The sequence below is a fragment of the Loxodonta africana genome, chromosome 22, assembly GCF_030014295.1.
Source record: "Loxodonta africana isolate mLoxAfr1 chromosome 22, mLoxAfr1.hap2, whole genome shotgun sequence".
In the NCBI taxonomy this organism is placed as follows: Eukaryota; Metazoa; Chordata; class Mammalia; order Proboscidea; family Elephantidae; genus Loxodonta; species Loxodonta africana.
The window spans coordinates 5,980,327-6,006,966 of NC_087363.1; the positions used below are offsets into that span (position 1 = coordinate 5,980,327).

Below are 26,640 nucleotides of genomic sequence, written 5' to 3' on the forward strand. Positions count from 1 at the left end.
ATCTCAGCCAATAAACAAGAGATGGAGGTGGGAGGTAGAAAGGCATCTTTATTTTGTTGTGCAAGGAAAGGAACGGTCAGGGCTGCTGCTGCCAACTGCTCAAAGAGGGCAAGGGGGGGGTTACTCTTAAGGGGTTTACAAGCAGAAAATTCAGACAAGTTACATCAGGAATATTCTTAATCATACTATGCAGGCGCAACGGAGTTTACATATAACTTCACACATTGTTTGTTCAGAACATGGTGGTTAAACTCCACTCAGAGATGGAGAAGTTACTATGTATGAAGTACTTAATGAGCTAAAAGGTTGTCCTGAATGTCAGCATGGCCCCTAGACTGATTTCCGCCAATTTCCTCTAGTTTTGGGCAGCAGTTAAGGAGAGAGCATCAGGATTTTAATGTAAAGCTATGGGGGCATGCCAAGCAAAGGAACCACGATTTTTTTTTTTTTAAATAATTTTTATTGTGCTTTAAGTGAAAGTTTACAAATCAGGCCAGTCTCTCGCATAAAAACTTATACACAACTTGCTACATATTCCCAATTACTCCCCACCCCCCACGAGACAGCCTGCTCCCTCCCTCCACTCTCTTTTCAAGTCCATTTCACCAGCTTCTAAGCCCCTCTACCCTCCCATCTCCCCTCCAGGCAGGAGATGCCAACATCGTCTCAAGCGTCTACCTGAACCAAGTAGCTCATGCCTCACCACCATCCCTCTCCAACCCATTGTCCAGTCCAATCCATGTCTGATGAGCTGGCTTCGGGGATGGAGGAACCATGATTTTAATGTAACGCTACGGGAAGCACCAAGCAAGCTGCTTGAGGCAGTGGAATTTTTCACAGCCTGGGGTTTCCACCCTGCAAAAAACTTATTTAAAGTCAGTATAATTATTTAAAGATACGCATCCCTCTTATAAAGACTGCTCTGAAATCAAGCAAAGAAAAAGATGTCATGAGTTCCCAGAAGTTTAGGTGTTGACATGTTGCAGTCTGTTCATCTGACAAGTATTTGACCCCTTCTGTATTTTCATAGAGGGCGCAGTGATAATACAGTGGTGGAATTCTTACCTTCCACGCAGGAAACACAGTTTCGGTTCCTGACCAATGCACCTCAAGCACAGCTACCACCCACCTGTCAGTGGTGGTTTGTGTGTTCCCATGATGCTGATCAGGTTTCGGCAGAGTTTCCAGACTTAACAAGTCAATGTTAAGAAGACAACGTAATAAAAATGGGCAAGTACAATTTGAGTAGGAACTTCATAAAAGACTGACCCACTGCTGTTGAGTTGATTCCAGCTCATAGAGACTGACCCTATGAGACAGAGTAGAACTGCTGCATCTTTCGCCTGCCAAGTGGCTGGTGGGTTTGAGCTGCTGACCTTTTGGTTCGCAGCTGAGTGCTGAACCACTGCGTCACGAGGGCTCGCTATGAGTTGGGATCAACTTGACAGACACCAACCAGTCACAAAAGGACTAGATACTTCCATAAGCACATGACAAGGTACTCAACATCATTAGTCATCAGGGGAATGTAAGTTAAAGTAACAAATAAACGATATTATATATATATATAAAACATATAAATAGTGCATAAAATAAAAAATGAATACCAGATTCCCTGACTCGTGGCGTTGGCACTCTGCACTGTCCCGACAGCTCACACAAACCTAGAAATCCTGTCCTTTGCTTGCATACCCTCAGCCATGCAGTGTACCAAAAGCAGGAGTGGGTGTGTGAACGCAGTCTGGTAATAATCCATAGGTCTTGATTAGCTTGCAGTCTGACGGTATGGAAAGGCTGACCTGTTTGACCTGTTTGTTTTATACATTAAGTCCTAATCATAAATCTTAAAAAAAAAAAAAAAAAATTGCTTCCTTGTGGAACAAATAGATTTCAGTGGAAGATACTTTCAAAATGTGTTACTTTCAAGTCAGATGGTGGGAGGGAAGGCACTAACACTTACGGAGAATTACATTACATATGCTCATATATTTCTCGTGACAGCCCTGGGAGGTAGGTAGTATCATCCTCATTTTACTGATGAGGAACCTGAGACCCAGAAAAACTAAAGCACTTGTCCAAGAACACAGAGGTGGCAATGGAAAGTCAGGATAGAAACAGGTCCACCTTGTTCTGGCTTGGCTGCCACTGGGGTTGTTTTAATTAGTAGTATATTGTCATTCTTCATTCATTCATTCATTCAGTCATTAAGTCTATGTCAGCCTCTCTTCTAGGCTTGGAACCAGAGCTGTGCATAAGCCCGCTGGGGTCTCAGCTCTTATGAAGCATGACAGATAATAAACAAGAACGAGGAAATTAAGGTAATTCCAAAGAATGATTAACGGTTATGAACATAGTGAACCAAAACAACAGGATAGACACTGATGGGGGAGGGACTTCTTTAGATAGACTTGTCAGAGAAGACCTCTATTGAGCCAATGGCATAATGTCTCAAACCTATGATTCCAGCTTCTTGGTCAGTAGCCCTATAATAAAAGATGTGTATGTATATTCATACAAAACAATTTCAGCAGTAATAGAACCACCTCTCCTATATATCCATACATGTGTTTGTATGTATGTATGTATGTATGTGTGTGTATATATGTATATGTATATGTATATGTATATGTATATGTATATGTATATGTTGTTGTTGTTGTTGTTGTTGTTGTTGTTGTTGTTGTTGTTAGATGCTATTGAGTCAGTTCCGACTCATAGTGACCCTGTGCAAAACAGAACGAAACACTGCCCGGTCCTGCGCCATCCTTAAAATCGTTCTTATGCTTGAGCTCATTGTTGTAGCCACTGTGTCAATCCACCTCATTGAGGGTCTTCCCCTTTTCTGCTGACCCTGTACTCTGCCAAGCATGATGTCCTTCTCCAGGGAATGATCCCTCCTGACAACGTGTCCAAAATATGTAAGATGCAGTCTCACCATCCTTGCTTCTAAGGAGCATTCTTGCTGCACTTCTTCCAAGAGAGGTTTGTTCTTTCTTCTGGCAGTCCATGGTATATTCAATGTTCTTCGCCAACACCACAATTCAAAGGTATCAGTTCTTCTTCGGTCTTCCTTATTCATTGTCCAGCTTTCACATGCATGCAATACAATTGGAAATACCATGGCTTGGGTCAGGCACACATTAGTCTTCAAGGTGACATCTTTGTTCTTCAACACTTTAAAGAGGTCCTTTGCAGCAGATTTACCCAATGCAATGAGTCTTTTGATTTCTTGACTGCTGCTTCTGTGGCTGTTGATTGTGGATCCAAGTAAAATGAAATCCTTGACAACTTCAATCTTTTCTCCATTTATCATGATGTTGCTCTTTGATCCAGTTGTGAGGATTTTTATTTTCTTTATGTTGAGGTGCAATCCATACTGAAGGCTGTGGTCTTTGATCTTCATTAGTAAGTGCTTCATATCCTCTTTACTTTCGGCAAGCAAGATTGTATCATCTACATAACGCAGGTTGTTAATGAGTCTTCCTCCAATCCTGATGCCCCGTTCCTCTTCATAGAGTCCAGCTTCTCGGGTTATTTGCTCAGCATACAGATTGAATAGGTATGGTGAAAGAATACAACCCTGACACACACCTTCCCTGCCTTTAAAGCGATCAGTGTCCCCTTGTTCTGTCTGAACAACTGCCTCTTGATCTATGTAAAGGGTCCTCATGAGCACAATTGAGTGTTCTGGAATTCCCATTCTTTGCAGTGTTATCCATAGTTTGTTATGATGCACACAGTCGAATGCCTTTGCATAGTCAATAAAACACAGGTAAACATCCTTCTGGTATTCTCTGCTTTCAGCCAGGATCCATCTGACATCTTCAATGATATCGCTGGTTCCACATCCTCTTCTGAAACCGGCCTGAATTTCTGGCAGTTCCCTGTCGATATACTGCTGCAGCCATTCGTTTCTGAATGATCTTCAGCAAAATTTTGCTTGCATGTGATATTAACAATATTGTTCTATAATTTCCACATCTGGTTGGATCACCTTTCTTGGGAATAGGCATAAACATGGATCTCTTCCAGTCAATTGGTCAGGTAGCTGTCTTCCATATTTCTTGGCATAGACGAGTGAGCACCCCCAGTGCTGCATCTGTTTGTTGAAACATCTCAATCGATATTCTGTCAATTCCTGGAGCTCTGTTTTTCGCCAGTGCCTTCAGAGCAGCTTGGAGTTCTTCCTTTAGTACCGTTGATTCCTGATCATATGCTACCTCTTGAAATGGTTGAACATCAACTAATTCTTTTTGGTATAATGACTCTGTGTATTCCTTCCGTCTTCTTTTGATACTTCCTATGTTGTTTAGTATTTTCCCCATGGAATCCTTCACTATTGCAACTTGAGGCTTGAATTTTTTCCTCATTTCTTTCAGCTTGAGAAACGTCAAGTGTGTTCTTCTGTTTTGATTTTCTATCTCCGCTTCTTTGCAGGTGTCATTATAATACTTTATTTTGTCTTTGAGAGCTACCCTTTGAAATCTTCTGTTCAATTCTTTTACTTCATCATTTCTTCCTTTTGCTTTAGCTGCTCGACGTTCACGGGCAAGTTTCAGTTTCCTCTGACATCCATCTTGGTCTTTTCTTTCTTTCCTGTCTTTTCAGTGGCCTCTTGCTTTCTTCATGTATGATGTCCTTGATGTCATTCCACAACTCGTCTGGTCCTCGGTCACTAGTGTTCTGTGTGTCAAATCTATTCTTGAGATGGTCTCTAAATTCAGGTGGGATATACTCAAAGTCATATTTTGGGTCTCGCGGACTTGCTCTGATTTTCTTCAGTTTTATCTTAAGCTTGCATAGGAGCAGTTGATGGTCTGTTCCACAGCTGGAGCCTGGCCTTGTTCTGACTGATGATATTGAGCTTTTCCATTGTCACTTTCCACAGATATAGTCAATTTGATTACTGTGTGTTCCATCTGGTGAGGTCCATGTGTATAGTTGCCATTTATGTTGGTAAAAGAAGGTATTTGCAGTGAGAAGCCGTTGGTCTTGCAAAATTCTATCATTCAATCTCCGGCATCGTTTCTATCACCAAGGCCATATTTTCCAACTACTGATCCTTCTTCTTTGTTTCCAACTTTTGCATTCCAATCACCAGTAATTATCAATGCATGCTGATTGCATGTTCGATCAATTTCAGACTGCAGCAGGTGATAAAAATTTTCTATTTCTTCACCTTTGGCCCTAGTGGTTGATGTCTAAATTTGAATAATAGTCGTATTAACTGATCTTCCTTGTAGGCGTATGGATATTATCCTATCACTGACAGCATTGTACTTCCGGATAGATCTTGAAATGTTCTTTTTGACGATGAATGCAACACTGTTCCCCTTCAAGTTGTCATTCCCAGCATAGTAGACTATATGATTGTCCAATTCAAAATGGCCAATACCAGTCCATTTCAGCTCACTAATGTCTAGGATATCAATGTTTATGCGTTCCATTTCATTTTTGATGATTTCCAATTTTCCTAGATTTACTTCGTGTATTCCAGGTTCTGATTATTAATCAATGTTTGCAGCTCTTTCTTCTCATTTGGAGTCATGCCACATCAGCAAAGGAAGGTCCCAAAGATTGACGCCATCGACATTATTAAGGGCCGACTCTACTTTGAGGAGGCAGCTCTTCTCCAGCTGTCTTTTGAGTGCCTTCCGACCTGGGGGGCTCATCTTCCAGCACTATATCAGACGATGTTCTGCTGCTATTCATAATGTTTTCACGGGCTAATGCTTTTCACAAGTGGACTGCCGGGTCCTTCTTCCTAGTCTGTCTTAGCCTGGAAGCTCAGCTGAAACCTGTCCTGCATGGGTGACCTTGCTGGTATCTGAATACTGGTGGCTTCGCAGCAACACTCGAGCCCCCACAGTACGACAAACTGACAGACACATATATGTATATGTATGTGTGTGTGTGTAAGGAGCAACTGTTCCTTGTTGTGATTCGATCCATTTGTCTACCAACCTGGTGGGACTGCCCCACTAAGCATCATCACAGTGAGTGGGGAGAACTTGGGGCATTTAGTAGGGAGCTGCTAAGAATAGGGGTGCACAGTGCCCAGAGATTCGGAAGAAAACACACAACAACAAGGAATTCCCCTGCCCGAGATGCCAGTGATGTCCCTGCTGAGCAGCACTTGCTGTTGCAGGCAATAGGCTGAGGCTTGTGTCTGTTGAAGTCGCTTGTGTTGAAGGCCTGAGATTTGTTCAGCTAAGGCCTGAATTCTTTTGTCTTCAAATTTTATTTTGATCGTTCACATTCTATGACAAAGGCCAGGACTTTGACCTGATCTAGTTTATTACTTTCTGTGCTTTTCCTCCTGTTCTTTGCTATGTGAAATGACAAGACAGAAAACAGGTTTCTTTGGTTTGTTCTCCTCTCCTTGTATGTGAAACTCAAAAAGCTATGGCACTTGGGCTTGCTGGTTTACTCTCTAGGGAAATAATGGCCATTAAGAGCAGTACTGTCTGTGACCCAAGAGCCCATCAGAGGGGAAGCCAGGCTGGCAGATGTGATGTAGTTGCTTTGCATAAATCACCTTCCATTTTCGAGGTTGGCATCTGGCCAGTGAGTGCCCTAATTATTAAATGTCTTTTATAGCCCCATTATTTGTAATCACTTTTGAGTAGCAGCTGGATGACTACAGTGGGATGGAAAGAAAATAGCAGAGTGTGAAAATTGTAACCGTCCTGGAATTATCTGGGGAGGCAGCCTATGAAGTAAGAACTCCCTCCCTGAATATTCTTCAGCCATCTGTGTTATATGCTACACTCTCTAAAAACAAGGCTGTGGTCAGTCCACAGAAATGAATCTCTACAAAAATTCTAAACTTAATGGGTCTTCAGTGTGTAAAATAAATCGAAAACTCCGCACACAGCCACATCCACACAACAGATGCTCAGTACATATATAAAGATATAAAGCTAGTATATAGTCTCACTATATATTTTACGAGGAGCCTTGGTGGCACAATGATTAAGAACTTGGCTGCTAACCAAAAGGTCAGTGGTTCAAACCCACCAGTGGCTCTGAGGGAGGAAGAACCTAGCCATCTGCTGCTGTAAACATTACAGCCTAGAAAACCTATGGGGCAGTTCTTCTCTGTCCCGTAGGGTCCTATGAGTTGGAATGGATTTGATGGCACACAACAACTACTTATGTTTTTTAAAGTCTATTTTGGAATATTTTATTAAAAAAAAAAAACTGTACCGATAGTACAGAGAGTTCTTACATATCCTTTACCCAGTTTTTCCTATTCTTAACATCTTGCATAACCATGGTACATTTGTCAAAAGTAAGAAGTTAACTTTTGTACGTTATTATTAATGAAACTCCAAACTTTAACTGGGCTTTTGCCAGTTTTTCCTCCAGTGTTCCTTTTCCATTCTTTGAGCCGACGCAGAGTACACATTGCATAGTTGTCTCCCTCTAGCCTCCTCTGGGCTGTAACAGGTTCTTAAGTTTTCCTTTAATTTCCAGGACCTTGGTATTTTTTAAAAATATCTGTATGGTTTTAACAAAACAAAGTTTCACTCTTCATTGTCAGATACCTTCCTCAGAGGCACAAAGGTGAAGGGAGAAAGAGATGAATTTTGAAGTTAGAAGACCTGGGGTTCTAAACTTGCATCTCATCACTTCAGCACTGGAAGCCTGAATTTCTTCATCAGTTTTAAAGAGGGAAAAACGCCTCCTTTTCCCTGGGTTTTCTGAGGATTGAATGAGATAATGTTCACAGCATCAGAATTTCATCATTGAAGGGAAATGTGTATTTATAATGATAAGAGATTTTCTGTTCTGCATAAATTTTTTTTTTTTTTTTTATAGTGATATAAACTGGAGATTGAGACCCGGGGATCATTCAATAAATTTCTCTGAAGATGACCCAGGGCTTAAAATATGTCAAACTCTTCTGCTTTCTATGGGGGTAGGGTCAGGGTATTTTTAACCTGTTGTGTTTCTTCTTGTGTGTTTTTTTTTTGCGAAAGCCCCCTCAGAGCCGACAGATATGCTTACCACTGGCAATTTTAGAAAAATGCAGGAAGTTTTTGAGAGACACACAATCCTCTACAACAGGGGTCAGCAAACTATAGACTGCAGGCCAGATCCAGCCAGCTGCCTGTTTCTGTAAATAAAGGTTTATTGTAACACAGTCATACACAATTGTTTACATATTGTCTATAGCTCCATTCCTGCTTTAAAAAAGCCAAGTTAAGTAGTTGCAGCCTACATCTTTATGGACTATAAAGTTTAAAATATTTAGCATCTGTCCTTATAGAAAATATTTGCCAGCCTCTGCTCTAGAATCTCTCCCTGATACCTGAGATATTTTTCTTTCCATTCTTATTGGTCTGGAACCAGGGCAATTGCTTGTGACTCTTGTGTTTGGCTTTGAAACATATTTAAAGAGAGGTGCTGTGCCAAGAACAGACTCACAGGGATGCTCTGCTGTTGGGAAATGGTCTCACCAATTTCAAACCCATCAAATGATGTGGGTATCATTGGTGGTCTCTGTTCTCACAATCTAACAGAAGTTACAAGGATGCCCTTTATCACCGCTCTTATCCAACATTGTGCTGGAGGTCCCAGCCAGAGCAATTAGGTTAGACAAAGAAATAAAGGGCTTCTAGATTGGCAAGGAAAAAGTAAAATTATTTCTATTTGCAGACGATAATCTAACAAGTTAAAGCGGCATGCAAGTCTGTGAGACTTCCCAACATAGGTCAGAGCTTCTAGAGCTCAGGCCCCAGCCTACTGTTGTGCAAATGATATCGGACCACATAAGAATAGGGTTTGCCACCTAGATTATCCATGGCTGTCTGAGAAAATTAATTGTGGTGGGGCTGGGAGGGTAGGGGAACAGCTGCGTTAATTACTGTGGATGTTCAAGGCTATGGAATGCCAATGGATCTCAGTTTGTATTTGCATAAAAACGTTAAAAATATTTTATTTGCCAGCACAGTCCTGGGTGCTGGTTTCTGGGAGGGAACCTTGCTTGTCCCCAGGCTGAGTGTTCTCTGGAAGCTAGTACCATTCAGCTCATGGTTTCTTCATATGGTAGGCATTGAGAGGGCTACTGGGACAACTTACAATGTGGCAGTTTAGATGGGAAGTCGTCTGTTTTTGTGTTCAGACTCACAGGTGTTTTTCTAGTGGTATGATGAGTGTAACTTCTTTAGTAAAATAATATTTTTTATCTTTTATTTTGAAAAATTTCAAACCCATAGTAAAATTGAAAGAACACCATAACATATGCCCCCATCACCAAGTCACCAGCTGTTTATATCTTAACATACCACTCCATCTCTCTATATTTGCACATATTTCCATTTTGCCAAATTATCTGAAAGTAAGCTGTAGCTATCATGACACTTCATTCCAAATAAGCAAGCATTACCCCAAAACAAAGACACTTTTTGCATGCCATGATACCATTACCACATCTCAGTACTCATTCAGTAACATCATCAAACTTCCAGTCTGTACTCAGCATTTTCCCAAATGAACCAAAATTGTATATAGTGTCGCTGTTGTTTTAATTCAGGATCCAGTCAAGCGTAGACATTACATTGTGATAACACCTGTTGAGAAAACAATTTACTGAGCATTTAGTATGTGTTGGAGCCCTGGTTGCACAGTGGTTAACCATTCGGCTGCAAACCATAAGGTTGGCCGTTCAAGTCCACCACCTGCTCCTTGGAAACCCTATGGGGCAGTTCTACCCTGTCCTATAGGGTTGCTATGAGTTGGAATTGACTCAACAGCAATGGGTTAGTATGTACTAGACACTGTATTAATGCAGGACCATATTGAACTCACAGCAACCCTTTTGGGCAGATATTACCATTGTCCCCACATTTTAGATTAGGGAACTGATGCTCAGAGAGGTTCAGCAACTTGCCCAAGGCCACACAGCTGGTGAATGCTGAACAAATAAAATCTGTGTTGAGACCCAGTGCTCTTAACCAATGCCACTGATAGAAGTACACTCTGTAGGGATGTTTATCACATCAATAAGCTCCCCAAATACCAGTTGTGCTTTTGGAAGACTTTCCAAAGGCAGAAACTGTTTTAAAAACTGTTGCAAGTATATGAACTTGAATATAGAAAGAATATATGTTTTCTTTGTCTTTCTTTAAGCTGTACTCCTAATTTGTACTTACCATCATTCTTACTATGAACCTATCAAAGGGTCCCTCACTGTTCAAGAACACAGGTAGTTAGACTGACCTGGGAATGAGTCCCACCTCCGACCCTTACCAAATGGGCAGTGGGGCAGTATCTGAACTTTAGTATTCTCTAAAATGGGACTGGAAAAAAATCAACCTCATTGGGTTGGAGAGAGGATTCAAAAAGATGATGTCTATTAAGTGATTAGTTAGCACTGTGCCTGGCATGTGGAAACCTGTTGCCATTGAGTCGATTCCGACTCAAAGCGACCCTAGAGGACAGAGTAGAACTGCCCCGCTGGGTTTCCAAGGAGTGGCTGGTGGATTCAAACTGCCAACCTTTTGGTTAGCAACTTAACTACTGCACCACCAGGGCCCCAGTATATGGAAAGTGCTCGGTAAATTTTGGCTGTTCTCACTTGAATACAGCAGACCAGCTAAGCAGAGTTCTCGTAGATTCCAGTAGATTCTTTCCAAGAATTTAGTGTCTTCTTGACAGTCACAGACATGCATGTCTTCAGATTCCACTCAAGGTTCTGCGTGTAGAGACTTCTGACTTCAGCTTTTGGTGAAGTCAGACAGTTATTAATTTATTAGGGCTAGATATAAGCTCGGAAACCCTGCTGGCACGGTGGTTAAGAGCTACAGCTGCTAACCAAAAGGTCGGCAGTTTGAATCCACCAGGCCCTCCGAGAAAACCATGGGGCAGTTCTGCTCTGTCCTATAGAGTCACTACGGGTCGGAATCGACTCGAAAGTCCTGGGTTTCGGGTAGATGTAAGCTCACCTCAGCTGTTTTGCTTTGCCAATAGGTGACCGTTGGCTTTCTGCTTCTCCTTTATTTGCCGATAGGTGACCGTCGGCTTTCTGCTTCTCCTTTATTTGCCAATAGGTGACCGTCGGCTTTCTGCTTCTCCTTTATTTGCCGATAGGTGACCGTTGTCTTTCTCCTTTACACTTTTCTGTACAGATGTTATTCTACTATCCTAGTTTAACTGGAACAAATACAAGAAACACAAAAATCTGTAAATAATGAAAAATAGAGATGGAATTGAAACCTAAGCTTATTTTTCTTTCCATATTTAATTCAAATTTTTTCTCACTTTGGGATGGAATGTGTTTTAAGAAGATTCACCAGGAGAAAAAGAACAGAGAAAAAAGCAGGTAGGAAATAATAGTAAAATAGATTTCCTGAAGTGCTAGCAAAGTGTTTCATGCTTGTCCATCTGGGGAGTTAAACCTAAATCGTAGTTTCTAGAGCTGCATGAGCGTCAGTAAATCTGTCCCGCAGCCTCTGGTTCACATCACAGACTCACCTCGCTTTAAAAAAATTTTTTTAAAGGTTTTACAGAAGTATGACTGAGAGAACAATAGTCTCTGTGCTGCTCGTTGTTTTTGTCAGGTGCCGTTGAGTTGGTTCCGACTCATAGCGACAATATGAACAACAGAATGAAACGCTGCCTAGTCCTGTGCCATCCTCACAATCGTTGTTATGCTGGAGCCCATTGTTGCAGCCACTGTGTCAATCCATCTCATTGAAGGTCTCCTTCTTTTTTGATGATCCTCTGTTTTACCAAGCATGATGTGCTTCTCCAGGGACTGATCCCTCATGATAACAAGTCCAAAGTACGTGAGACATAACTTCGCCATCCTTGCTTCTAAGGAGCATTCTGGCTGTACTTCTTCCAAGACAGATTTGTTTGTTCTTTTGGAAAAAAAAAAAAAAAAAACCCACTGCTGCCGAGTGGATTCCGACTCATAGTGACCCTGTAGCACAGAGTAGAACTGCCGCATAGAGTTTCCAAGGAGCACCTGGCGGATTCAAAGTGCTGACCTCTTGGTTAGCAGGTGTAGCATTTAATCACTACGCGACCAGGGTTTCCTTCTTTTGGCAGTCCATGGAATTTTCAGGATTCTTTGCCAACACCATAATTCAAAGGCATCAGTTCTTCTTTGGTCTTGCATGTTCATTGTCCAGCTTTCTCCTGAGTATAAGGTGATTGAAAACACCATGGCTTGGGTCATGGATTCAGTCTTTGCCTGTCATACCAGGTCCCACCTGCCTAGAGTCATGAGTGGTGCACTGCTACGAGCTCAGTATTGAGGAAGCAGCACAGGAGGTTTGCAGAAAAAGGGGAACGTTTGTGAGAAATAGGGAGGTGGGCTCATTCTCAGTGCCTATCCTGTGTATTGTCCTAGGGGGCACTGGGTGGCTTAGATCAGTGATTCTCTCGTGTGTTAGAATCACCTGGAGGGCTTATTAAAACAGACTGCTGAGCTCCACCCTCAGAGTTTTTAATTCAGTAGGTCTGGGCGAAGCCTAGAGTAGCTGGGTGGCGCAAACAGGTAATGTGCTCGAAGTTGGAGTCCACTCAGAGGTGCCTTGGAAGAAAGGCCTCATGATCTACTTCTAAAAAAATGGGCCAGTGGAAACTTTATGGAGCACAGTTCCATTCTGACACACATGGGATTGCTGTGAGTTGGAACTGACTTGAAGGCATCTGACTTTTTGTTTGTTTTCATTTATTCAGAGCTTGCTTTAACAAGGGAATCAGTCACCATCACCTGTGTTTTGAGAGACACAAAGACTGTCAGGGGACTAGGAAAGTTGTCTAGTAAAAACGGGAAGGCTTTTCAAGTATGGGAGCTCCTGGGTGTTGCAAATGGTTAATGTGTTCGACTGCTAACCGAAAGGTTGGAGGTTTGAGTCCACCCAAAGAAAGACCTAGCAATCTTCTTCTGAAAAATCAGCCCTTGAAAACCCTATGGAGCACAGTTCTACTCTGACTCACATGGAGTCACATGAGACAGAGTCGACTTGACAGCAATTGGGACTGAGGGTGAAGCCTAAGAATTTACAATTCAAACAAGTTTGAGGGTAATTTCATTGTTGGTCTAGGGACCATACTTTGAGAAGCACTGGCTTAGACTAACCTGGGAGACAACGAAAGTTCCTCATTTCTACCCCCAAGAATTGCTTTAGGAGAATTGCTCACCTGGAGTGCAGGGCCAACTAGACCAGGGGTCAGCAAAACACAGCCATTGGGCCCAATCTTCTGCCCGTTTTCGTAATTAAAATTTTATTGGAATACACCTTGTTTACGTGTTTACATGTTGCCTATGTTTCCACTGTTTTCCACTACAAGGGAGAGGTGAGGAGTTGGAGGAGACTGTATGTTCTCCCAAAGCTGAAAATATGTGCTATCTGGCCCTCGGCCCTTACACAAAAAGTTTATCTCAGCCAGTGCTTAATGTCGTTTGTGGGGAATGGAGGATGTTGGAAGTACTTCTGTAAGGAATCGGCAAATTGAGTGTTCCCAATTTGTGCTTTTATTAGATATGTGGTTTTGTTTCGTTTTCACCTAAATACATATGATAATGGAAACTAGTCGTTATTCCTCACCAGACCATTCCCCTGATGAATTTTCTCACTGGAACCAGCAGTTTCTCAAAATGAAGAGAAACATGATATTTCTATCTGTTGCTTTTTCCATCTCTAATACATTTTTTGCATTTGTTTGAGTTGTTGGTGGAAAAAAAAATCACAAAATTAAGAGGGAAAAATCATTCTCACTGTAATGCATTGTCAGATGAGTGATGTTGAACTTCTTCCAGACTTTGGTAGAAACTGTTGCAACCTTTGTCGAAAACAATTTGTCAGTACTTATCAAGAACCTGTAAAATAATGCTCGTGCTCATTAATCTAGTAATTCCACTTCTAGGAAATTTCAGCAACAAATTATGTTTAAGGGTTTTCATTACAATGCTGTTAGAATAGTAAGTTTTTTTTTTTTTTCTTTTAAGGAGGTAGTCTCTATTAACATGAAACTGATAATACTGTAATGAACCCATATATCTATTTTCGAACCATTTAAAATGAAGCTGAATGTAGGGAAGCCGATGTAATCTTTTGGGGGGAAATTATTTCAAGAGCCTTAAACATTTTTATCCCAGATTTTCTTCTTCAAGGATCCCAAGAAAATAACCAGGAAGACAGATAGATTTTGGACAATGAGGATAATCACGGTGGAAGCAATTTCTATGCTTAATAGTTGGGAATAGTTGAATAGGTTGTGAGATAAAATGATATGTTACTTTTGAAAATGTTTCTGAACACTAGTAAAATATTGCCAATGCTTATGAATTATTCTTGAGAAAAGTTAGATATTTGATTCTACATATCTCGTATTTAGTAAGTATGTCATGAAACTGTTCTGCTGAAACCTATTCATCATCACGTCAACCTAAACGTTGGAACCCATTTTTTTCTTCCTTTGCAGTTTTTTTTTTTTTTTTTCAGTTGGCGTCTTCCTGCATTACACTGGCAAACTCTATCAGTTCCAGCTTTAAATTCTATCCCCTATCCTCCCCCTCCTTCCCCTCTTACCAGGCACTTCAGGCCTCCTGTGATCAGCTCCACTGGTGTCTTCCCAACCCCCTCGCTTCTACTCTTGACCCCTGTAAACCATGCTCAGCACAGCTGCAAAATTAATCTCAAAATTTAGACCACCTCTCTCCACCCCCATGATTGCAGTCCCTTCAGTGGATTCCTACTGCGCTTAAAAGAAAATGCAAACTCCTTATCATGGCCTGTGAGACAGGAGCAGATTATCCAATCAGCAAGGTAAGCACGGGCTTACTTGTGCTTACTTACTAATCTGTAGTGAATAATTGCACACGGATTTCACCACATCCAAAGATAAAATAAAAAGATGTGGTGAAACCCATGTGAACTTATTCACTCTTTTCTATTTCAGAACCTTTGCAAAGCTGACTACCACCTTGTCACCCTCTAGCTCTCATCTAAACAATTTCCTCTGCCCAGAGGCTATCCCTCTCCATCCTACCTAAAACACACCTGTCACTCCCTGCTCTGGGGCTCTGTAGAGTCATTGCTGTATCCTCAGAGCTCACAGAGTATCTGGCTGTAGGAACTTAATAAATATTTAATGAGTGAGCGAATGAATCCCCCTAAATATATAAGTGTATTATAAATGTTGATCTATTTATATATGTCTGTGTATACATAGGTCACACAATACTGCAATGGATTGAATTTTGTCCCCCCAAGATACATGTTGTAAATCCTAACCTAATACCATTTGGGAATGGGTTTTATTATGTTAATGAGGCAGTACTAGTGTAGGGTATATCTTAAATCAATCCCTTTTGAGATAAAAGAGCAGATTAAATGCAAGCAAGCAAGCAAGCAGAGATGGGGGAAGACAGGTGCCACGCTACATAAAGATCGCCAAGGAACCGAGAAACAGAAGGTGAGATGAGACAAGGACCTTCCCCCAGAGCTGACAGAGAGAGAAAGCCTTTCTCTAGGCTGGCACCCAGAATTGGAATTTTGAGCCTCCTAAACTGTGAGAAAATAAATTTGTTTGTTAAAGCTACCCACTTGTGGTATTCCTGCTATAGCAGCACTAGATAACTAAGACAAGTACCAAAATTTTTTAATCATGCCAAAGTGAAGTTATAGGTGATTTCAATTTTTTTATTGTACTTTTGAGTATTTTTAATTTTTGTTAGTTTTACAATAAGAAAAATGGTAGGAAAAATGTATTAGATGTTCAACCATAAAGAGAAGTGACGTTCTGACACATGCTACGACATGGATGAACCTTGAAAACATTATGCTGAGTGAAGTAAATCAGACACAGAAGTACAAACATTTTATGATCCCACTTGCGTGAACTATCTAGAATAGGCAAGTGTGTAGAGACCAGAGCCCATCAGTGGTTACCAGAGTGGCTGGGAGGAGAGAAGCAAGAGTTAGTCCTTGGGGACCCTGAGTTTCCGCTAAAGATGGTGGAATAATTTGGAAAGAGTTGGTGGTAATGGCTGCAAACATGGTGACTGCAATTAATGTCACCAGTTGTACATGTGAAAATGGTTAAAGGCAAATATTTTTTATGTGTATTTTACCAGATTAAAAAAAGGTGAAAAAATGTATTAGAAAGAAAAAAATAGCAAGCATCTTTTTGGATAAAGCTTATTTAAATATATTTCAGATTGTAAGTTTGAGAGACTAGTTAAACCAGTTAGACTAGTTAAACTATAAAACTAGTTCGTTTTGTATTTCAGTTTATAATTTGGGGTGTGTGTTTAAAACTTATCCTTTATGAATCTAAAGTGCTGACCTGACACACGTTTTTCTGCTGGAATAGCTCTGCTGCAGTATAAACCGTTTTTATTGCCTTAATAAATGTACCTTTCCTACAACAATAATCATCCCTTGAAGAAACTGTGCACTAAAACAGAATCGCTTAAAAGTATGATTAAAGATCCTTATGCAAGTTTTCCTTAGCACTGACAATTTGAAATACAATGATTTATTTCTGTAGACTCGCATTCTCCCTTAGTATCTATATCCTTGGAGATACAGATTAGAATAAGCAGAGTTCTCGCATAATCCATCACCTTGAACATGATGCTTCTGGTTGAGTCGGCAGAAAACTATCTGGCATGTGAGAGGAAAAGTGGAGAAACCACACAACTTGATTATGTTTAGGGAATCATTTCATGTTTACATAAAGATGAGAAAATTTTGCCACATATATAATTGATAAAGTATATCCAGAATATATAAAGAACATCATCTTATCAAGAATAACAAGACAACCCATTTAAGGAAAGAGGCAAGTCATAGAAGAAGAAAACATAAAAGACAATTAAAAAAAAATATGATGGAAAGCGCAAGCTATTGGTGATCAGTAAGTATAAATTAATGTAACACCAGTATGCCATTTTATCTTTATTAGGTTGGGAAGAGCTTTAAAAGGTAGACTGTGCAGAAGAGTGTTAACACAGCGGGCCTGACTGCTGGTCTTTGAAAGTCCTGCTCACAAGATTGGCCCTTGGCTGACGTCAGGGAGTTTGGATTCCAGGAGGGTTTCCCCCATTCCCAGAACTGATAAGAGGGGCTCACTATGCAAACTGCAAGTAGTGTGTTTTATGCTTTTCTTCTGAGAGTGTGGAGTTTCGGTGCATGCCAGAAAGAGGCTGCCTACGTGACCAGACCCGTACAAACTCTGGGCCCTGAGTGTCTGATGAGCTTCCCTGGGCCATTTTTTGTTACAACTTCTTCCTGGGAAAACTAAGCTCCTCCTGTGACCCCTGTGGGGCAGACTCTCAGAGGCTTGTGCATGGTCTTCTCTGGACTTCACCCCATGTGCCTTTTCCCTTTGCTGATTTTTCCTTTTATTGTGATAAATCATAGCTGTGAGTAAGGCTATGTGCCAAGTCCCGTGAGCCCCTTACAGTGAATCATCAAACCTGAGGATGGTCCTGCAGTGTCCCTGATGGCCCAGTGGTTAAGCGTTCGGCTGCTAACCAAAAAGGTCAGCAGTTCAAATCTACCAGTTGCTGCTTGGAAACCCTGTGGGGCAGTTTTACTCTGTCCTATAGGGTCGCTACGAGTCAGAATCAACTCGACAGCAGTAGGTTTGTTTTTTTGGTTTTAGATAAGTTGAAGGAGCCCTGGTGTCACAGCGGTTAAGCACTTGGCTGCTAACCAGAATGTCGGTGGTTCTCACCCACCAGCGGCTCTGCAAGAGAAAGATGTGGAAATCTGCCTCTGTAAAGATTACAACCTTGGAAACCCTGTGGGGCAGTTCTACTCTGTCCTGTAGGGTCTTTAGGAGTCAGAATCAACAGCAGTGGGTTTTTATTTTATTTTTTTTATATAAGTTGAAGATGCGTATGTCTACTTCTAGGTTTAAATAGTCTAGAGGAAAAATTGCACACGCTTGTAAAAAGGGGGAAGGGGATCTTACAAAGACATTTATAGCAGTGTTTGTAGTGGGAAAAAAACTGGAAATAGCTTATTTTCTAAGCGTGGTTAAATTTCTATAATATAATATGAATGAAAAAAGGAGGGGTACATTTTGTAAATTTAAGATACAGAATTCCAGATACTTAGATTAAAACGAACAAACACATTGCCATTGAGCTGATTCTGACTCATAGGGACCCAACAGGACAGGGTAGAGCTGCCCCATAGGGTTTCCAAGGTTGTAATCTTTATGGAAATGGACTGCCACAACTTTCTCCCACGGAATGGCTGATGGGTTTGAACCACTGACCTTTTGGTTCGCAGCTGAGCACTTTAACCACTGTGCCACCAGGGCTCCTTTCTATATATAGATAAAATATAAAAATATAAATTGAACTCTGTTCGCGTATGATGTGATCCTATATGTAGTGTGTCCACAGGAAAACTTCTAGAGCTAATAGAAGAATTTAGCAAAGTTGCAAGGTATAAGGTCAACAAACAAAAATCAGTTGGGCTTCTATACACCAGCAATGAAAAATCAGAAAGGGAAATTAGGGAAACAATCCCATTTACAATCGCATCTAAGGAATATGAAGGATTTATACAAAGAAAACTGTAAAATACTGCTGAAAGAAATTAAAGATGACTTAAATAAATGGAAATTTGTCCCATGTTCATAGATTAGAAGACTTAATATTGCTGAGATGTCAATACTACCCAAAGCAATCTATAGATTCAATGTAGTCTCAATCAAAATTCCAACAGCCTTCTTTACAAAAATAGAAAAACTAATCCTCAACTTTATATGGAATGGCAAGAGGCCCCAAATAGCTAAAACAGTGTTGAAAGAGAAAAACAAAGTAGGAGGACTCTCACTTCCTGATTTATAAAGCATACTTTGAAGATACAGTAGTCAAAACAGCCTGGTACTATGTAACAATAGACACATAGCCCATAGAATAGAATTGAGAGTCCAGAAATAAATCCACACATCTATGGTCAACTGATTTTTGACAAAGGTCCTAAGTCCATTCAAGGGGAAAGAAGAGCCTCTTCAATAAATGGGGCTGGAAAAATTGGATTTCCACATGCAGAAAAATGAAACAGAATCCATGCCTCACACCATACACAAAAACAAATTCAAAGTGGATTACCCTGTTGCCATCAAGCCGATTCCGTCTCATAGCGACCCTATAGGACAGAGTAGAACCGCCCCATAGGGCTTCCAAAGAGCACTTGGTGGATTCCAACTGCTGACCTTTTGGTTAGCACCCATAGCTCTTAACCACTGCACCACCAGGGTTTCCCAAAATGGATTAAGGACCATTTTGTGGTTTCAGTTTTAAGGACCTTAATGTGAAAACTAAAACCATAAAATTCTTACAAGACCAAGCAGGGGCAACACTGTCAGGCTGAATTTTCAACAATGGATTATCTAATATAATAACAAAAACCCAAACAACAAAAGACAAAATAAATGAATGGGACCCTGTAAAAATTAAAAACTGTTGTTCATCAAAAGACTTTACCAAAAAAGTAAAAAGACAAGCTACCGACTGGGAGACTTATCTTCAGAGACATATATCTGATAAGAATCTAATAACTAAAATATATATAAAACTTTGACAACAACAAAAAGACAAATAGCCCAATCATAAAATGGGCAAAGGTCCAATCACAAAAGGACAAATATTATATGACTTCAGTTATATAAAAAGACAAGAAAAGTCAAATATATAGAGACCAAGGTTTATTAGTGGTTACCAGGGGTGGGAGGGAAGGGGAAAGGGGGGTTAATGGTGATGGATAAATTGCATTCAGGGTAGGGTTATATAGCCAGTTATTGTAATTGCTGTCAATAAGTTGTACACCTGTAAAAAATTGAAATGGAAAAACAAAATCAGTAGATTTAATAGGTAGAAACAGGGAGCTCCAGATTTTCTTTGAGCTCAGGAAGAAGGAACAATCTAAATAGTTCCTGCTGCCTTAGAAAAGCAAGTGTTCGAAGCATCGGTGTTGAATTAAAAAAAAAATATATATATATATATATAAAATGAAGACAAATCCTGGGAAAAATTCTATGCCCCATTTGAATTATAAAATTGTCTTAAAATGAACTCCGAACTCTTCTTGAAAAAAGTTCCACATAATCCTGACCTATGTTCTTTTTCCCATTTACAAAACAAGTCCTGAATTTCAAAGAAGGTGAAGATGATACGACAGATCATCTCTCTTGCAATTTTAGTATTTCATTGGCTTACTGCCCTTGACAATTAGCAGATTTATAGACGTGTTCCCTGGATAATTGGCAATTAATTTGAGATTAGATGCCCAAAATCACAGTCTTCTTAATGGAATGCGAAGGTTGGGGCATTTCGCTCACAGGTGTGTCTGGGAACACAGACAGAGTAAATGTTAACCGGTAGTATGGTTAACCCTGCCCTTTTACACATCCGCGGTAGAGGGGACTTTTAGTTTGAGGATCGTAAACTCTAGCTAGCCTGGCTGGACTTAACGTAAAGCTCAAGAGTAAACCAAGAGTGTCTGTATCTTAAGAATGCTCTGCAATCTGCATGCCCTGGTTTACCTTGACAGTTACCTTATGTGATCCACAAGGCTGTGTGAGCCTGGGGCATATTTAAACGATGGCTGCAACAATGAACTCAAGCATAACAAGGATTGTGAGGATGGCGCAAGACCGAGCGCTGTTTCCTTCTGTTGTGCATAGGATTGCTATGAGTCAGAACCGGCTGGACGGCACCTAACAACGACAACATGGCATTTTTGGACTGAAGAGATAATATGTCCAGAATCTTCTTCGGATTTTTTGCTGTGGACCCACAGACAACTTTGCTGCTCGTGACTCAAATAATAACTGTCACTGTCTTTTTGTTTATTTTTTTTTTATTGTGGTATATATCTATGTAAGAAAACATTTGCCATTTTAACAGCCCTCACCTGTACAGGTTAGTGACATTATTTATGTTCATTGTGTTGTTCATCCATCACCCGTGTCTGTTCCCAGATTTTTCCTTCAGCAGCTTAGTATTCCCTAAGGAATGAGTCATCCTTTGCCTCTCCCTTCCACCCGCCCCTGGTAACGACTAACAAACGCTGGTCTCTGTACCCTTGCCTATTCTAGATACTTCATATAAGTGGAATCAGACAGTATTTGTCCTTTTGTGACTAACTTATTTCACTCAGCATGATGTTTTCTAGGTTCTTCATGATGTGGCATGCATCAGGACTTCATTTCTCTCTATGGCTAAGTAATATCCCATTGCATGTATGTATCCCATTTTGTTGATTGATTCATCTGTTGATGGACATTTAGGTTGTTTCTACCTTTTGGCTATTATGAGTAGTGCCGCAAGGAACAGTGGTGTATCTGTTTGCCTCCCGACTTCCAATTCTTTCGGGTGTCTACTTACAAGTGGGATTGCTGAATCATATGGTAACTCTGTTTAACTTTTTGAAGAACTGCCAAGCTGTTTTCCAAGTGTCAGTGTCTTCTTAATGTCTAGAACTGTGGTCTCCTAAGAGGAATATAAAACCCTACATTTCTAGGCAATGAGAATGTTGTTGGTAAACATTGTTATCTTTTTAGTCAAATTCCAGAGTACCTTATACCCTACCCCTCATTTATCGACCATCTTGTGATCTGACATTTCACATTCACGACAACAGTAAAAAGTCTACTATCTGACTATTTTGTACAGTAACCATGTACATCTGGCAGTAATGAATGCTGAAGTCAAGGCAAGAGCAACACTGGCTGTGATGGTTAAGGTTATGTGTCACCTTGGCTGGGCCATGATTCTCAGTGATTTGGCAGTTACATAATGATGTGATTTGGCAGTTACGTAATAATGTTGTCATTCTCCATTTTCATGTAACACTGATTTTCACGTAACAACCTGGTCTTTGGAACCTGACCATGTCAATAAGTGAGGAGTGGGTGTACTTAGAGGTATAGTTAGCAGATCTGAGCATCATATATCAATGATGTACCAGTTGGTTTCGTTTTCAAATTTTAGCGTCAGCACTTTTCTCATCCGTGAAAATATTATATACTAGGCATGCACTAGATGTTTGTTTCCAATTTACGTATCTCCACACATTTTTCGTACAAGTAGGTACTAGGTATATCTGTAATCTGCCTGTATTTTGCTCCTCACTATTTCTATGCCAGTAGGATAAATTTTGTGTTTACTCTTCTTCAAAATGTGCATTTTAAAAAAGAGTAAAAGACCATGTTTAGACTGACCTTAATTCTGTTCCCACTCACTTCAACATTTGTATGTTCTACATAATGATATTAATGATAGTGTCCATTTTTCATTGAGTGCTTTCTCTTTGGCAAGCGTTGTCCCAAGCATGTCACATGTGTCATCTCATTTAATCATCAGGACAATGCTGTGACACAGCTGCTATCATATCGGTGTTCCCTTTTCACAGATGAGAAAAGTGAGGTTCACAGATCCCAGCTGTCTTAATTACCAAGACTTTATTTTTCTTTCAGCATTCTTTGTGGAAAATTAAGAACTAAGCAACTAGAACAGTGCCTGAAACATAGTAATCTCTCAATAATATATAAACTTTTGAAATCAACTTTACTGCAGTACAGTTTGCGTATAAGAACATATACCTATTTCATGAATACAGTTCCATATGTTTGGGAGAAATCTTTGAACACTGTTAGCACTACCACAATCAAGGTATATTGGCATCTTCCTCAGAAAGTTTACCTGTGCTTTCCCCTTGCCCCTTTGAAAGCCTTTTGATTTTGAAGTTATTATAGATGCATAGGAAGCTATAAAAATAGTACAGAGAGGTCTCACGTTCCCTTAGTGCAGTTTCCACCAATGGTAACACCTTATATAATTATTGTCCAATTTCAAAACCCAGAAATCAACATTGGTACAATCCACAGATCTTATTTCTTGTGGCCCATTGCAGTTGGCCTCTGCTCACCCTCAGCCCTCAGCAGAACCCTGATCTGCTTTCTGACCTATAAGTAAGTTTAGTCTGTGTAAAAATGGTGCCGTGGTATCAGACCTCCTGGTCTAACTTCAGGGGAAGGAGAGAAAATCAAGATCAGCATCAGCCCATGGCTGATTCCTACACGGTGGGGGTCAGACTTACCTCCATTCTCTAACCTTTTTACCAGGTCTGACACCAGGTATCCTTCCTACAACACTCCTTACTTCTCTTCAGGGTTCGATAATTCATTGCAGTGGCCACACAGAACTCACCGGCCATATTCATGATTATAGACTTTATTAGAGAAGTAACAGGTTACAGTTCAGGATCAACTTAGAAGTAATAGGAACAGCTCAGGATATAGCTCTTCAATCAGGACAATTTTTTCCTCAGCCACACTCTGAAGGAGGCCTCTCTCTTGGCCCTCGGCCTCCCCTCTGCCCTGCATGGCCAAGTGTTACAAAGCTCTTGAGCTCTGCCACTAGGTGCCTGGAGGTACCCCATCCCACCAGCAAGCTTCCTGCCTGAACGTACTCAGAAGTCTTGCTCTGTGTGTCAGCACACCCACTGTAGCCACCATGGGCTGGGAAGCGGACTGCTCAGTCTCATGCAGTCTCCTGCTGGTCTCCTGGTTTTGCTGCCACCGTTTCACTGCTGCCGGACTCTGCTGTGCTTCCCACCGCTTTTCCCTGCTGCCACGCTGTTTTTCACTGTTTTCAGAGTTACAGCTCCTTCTCTCAGTCTCCTGGATCTAGGGAGCCTAGGAGGTTCTCAACACAGGGACCCAGGGTCCAAAGGATGTGCTTACTCCCAGCTCTTCAACTTGATGGTAGTGAGGTTCCCCCAACCCTCTTTCTGGTATTGCTTTTTGTAAGCCTGGTGGGATGGCAAAACTGACCAATTCCCTACGAGGGTTCCATGTTATTATTTCCATGGTCCCACCCCCGCAAGGGTTCCATGTACCTTCATTGCATTAGCAAAACTGTCAAATTCCCTTGGTGGGCCACAAGCAATTTATTTGCATAATGCCACCCAATCATTTTGTGGGAGTCACAAGCCCATGGCTGGAAGGGCCATATTAACACAATTCACTGCACCACAGCCTGTCTTGTAACTTTATGTAAATGAAACCATACAGTACATTCTCTTTTGTGTCTGGTTTCTTTTGGTTGGCATTATGTGTTTGAGATTTATCAGTATTATTGCGTGTGTTAATAGTTGGTTCCTTTTCACTGTTGTGTATCTTCCCACTGTTTCAATATACCACAGTTCCCTTACCCATTCACCTGTTGGATTGTTTCCAGATTTTGGGTATTATGAATAAAGTTGCTGTGAATATTCATCTTTGAGTCTTTTTGTGGCCGTATTTTTTTTTTTTTTTTAACATAAGCATTTGTTGTTGTTGTTGTTAGTTGCCATCAAGTTGATTCAGACTCATGGTGACTGCACGTGTATAGAGGAGAATGGCTCTATAGGGTTTTCAAGGCTACGACCTTTTGGAAGCAGATCACCAGGCCTGTCTTCTGAGGTGCCACTGGGTGCTCAGACTGCCAACTTTTCAGCTAGTAGTCTTGTGCTTAGTGGTTTGTTGAGTCCAATTGTTTGGTCACTTGGTAAGTGAAGGTTTAACTCTGTAAGATACTGTTGTTTGTTTTCCCAGAAGGATGAAACATTTCATATGGCCACTAGCAATTTATAAGATTTCATGCTGCTCTACAACCTTGCCAACACTTGATATTGTTGGTCTTTTTAACTTTTGCCATTCTAGGTGGTATGTACTGGAATCTCATTGTTTAATTTGCGTTTCTCTGATGACTAATGATATTGAACATCTTTTAATGTAATAGTCAATCATTTATATTTTTTGTAAATCGTCTATTCAAACTTTGTGCCCACTTTTTTGGGGGGAGGCTAACTGGGGGTGGGTGGGTATTTATCTTCATTCAAAAAGTATTTGATAAATAGTTGAATTTTTATTGATTGACTTAAGACCAGCTTGAATATATGTATTTTCCTTCTGGCCACTTGAGACCTTAGATGTAATACAACTGAATTAAGATAGTTCAAACTGGGTTTCGTTAGTCTATTCTGAAATGAGCAGCTGGAGCAGGAAATCTTATTTTGAACATGATATTAAAACAAAGGTCAGTAGTTTCCTGCCCTGTGTAGGAAACAGCACCATCTTAACCATCACTGTCATCCTCACAATTTACTCTTTTTGACCAAGGGGAAGTTATCATCTGTCTTAGTCATCTAGTGCTGCTATAACAGAAATACCACAAGTGGATGGCTTTAACAGAGAAGTTTATGCTCTCACAGTCTAGTAGACTAGAAGTCCAAGTCTAGGGCATCAGCTCCACGGGAAGCCTTTCTCTCTCTGTAGGCCCTGGAGGAAGGTCCTTGTCATCAGTCTTACCCTGGTCAAGGAGCTTCTCAGGCGCAGAGACCCCGGGTCCAAAGGATGCACTGTGTTCCTGGTGCTGCTTTCTTGGTGATCTGAGGTCCCCAACTCTCTACTCACTTCCCTTTCCTTCTATCTCTTGTAAGATAAAAGGTAGTACAGGCCATACCCCAGGGAAACTCTCTGTACATTGAATCAGGGATATGACCTGAGCAAGGGTGTTACATCCCACCCTAACCCTCTTCAACATTATCCAGTCTTGCCTGGTTAACCACAGGCAGAGATGAGAATTTACAACATATAGGAAAATTACATCAATCACAAAATGGAGGACTACCACACAATGCTTGAAATCATGACCTAACCAAGTTGACACGTATTTTGGGGGGACAGTTCAACCTATGACATCATCTAAAAACATGGATTTTGTGACTCATTTGGTTGCTGGATTGCTGCATTGTTTCTCTAAGGCTCGAAATGCTGTTACCTTATTTTTACCCTGTCTAAAAATGGAAGGACAGTCTTAGCCTTGCTATTCTTAGCTGTAGCTGAAGGGACTTTCTCCATTAAAAGTGAATGTTAGCTAGGTTGATCTACAAACCTTCTGTGGATCCTGTGGACTGTCATTTGTGTTTATGATTTAGAAGAAAAAAGGTTTGTTAGCTTCTTTCTATACACATTTTATAAGAATATAATGTTTTTACTTCTGTTAAGTATCCAAAAAACCAAACCTATTGCCATCGAGTCGAATTTCAACTCACAGCGACCCAATAGGACAGGGTAGAACTGCCCCATAAGGTTTCCAAGGCTGTAATCTTTATGGAAGCAGAGTACCACAACCCACCGACCTGTTGGTTAGCAAGCGAGCACTTAACTATTGCGCCACTGGGGATCCTTCTATTAAGTATTAAAAAACTGAAACCAAACCCATTGCCATCGAGTCGATTCTGACTTATAGTGACCCTAGAGAGTTATAAAGAAGTAAACACGGACTCCCTCCTCCCAGATTACGATTGCTTAAAAAACAAGAATAAATAAAAAGCAACTTATATTGGTGTTTGAAAATTGATTCAGAATAAGATCTATAATCTCTATCTCTGTCTATCGATCTGTCTACATAATGAAGAGTGAAGTCTCCTCCCATATTTCCCAAGGCCAAACCCTTCTCCCTAAAAAGGAAATCACTGTTAAAATTTTCTTATGATTCCTTCCGTTAATACACGGTCTTTCCACAAAGGATCAGACAGTATGAACTAGTCCATACATTTCCCACAATACCAGCACATCATATCTGCTTTATGCAGAGTGGTC

At 40.7% G+C, this 26,640-nt stretch overlaps 1 protein-coding gene across 2 annotated transcripts in view; it reads left to right on the forward strand.

Moving 5' to 3' along the window:
- The window catches only part of MAGI1 (membrane associated guanylate kinase, WW and PDZ domain containing 1), a 701,787-nt gene that overhangs the window by 395,761 nt on the left and 279,386 nt on the right, over positions 1-26,640 (forward strand). The gene's annotated exons all lie outside the window — the stretch shown is intronic.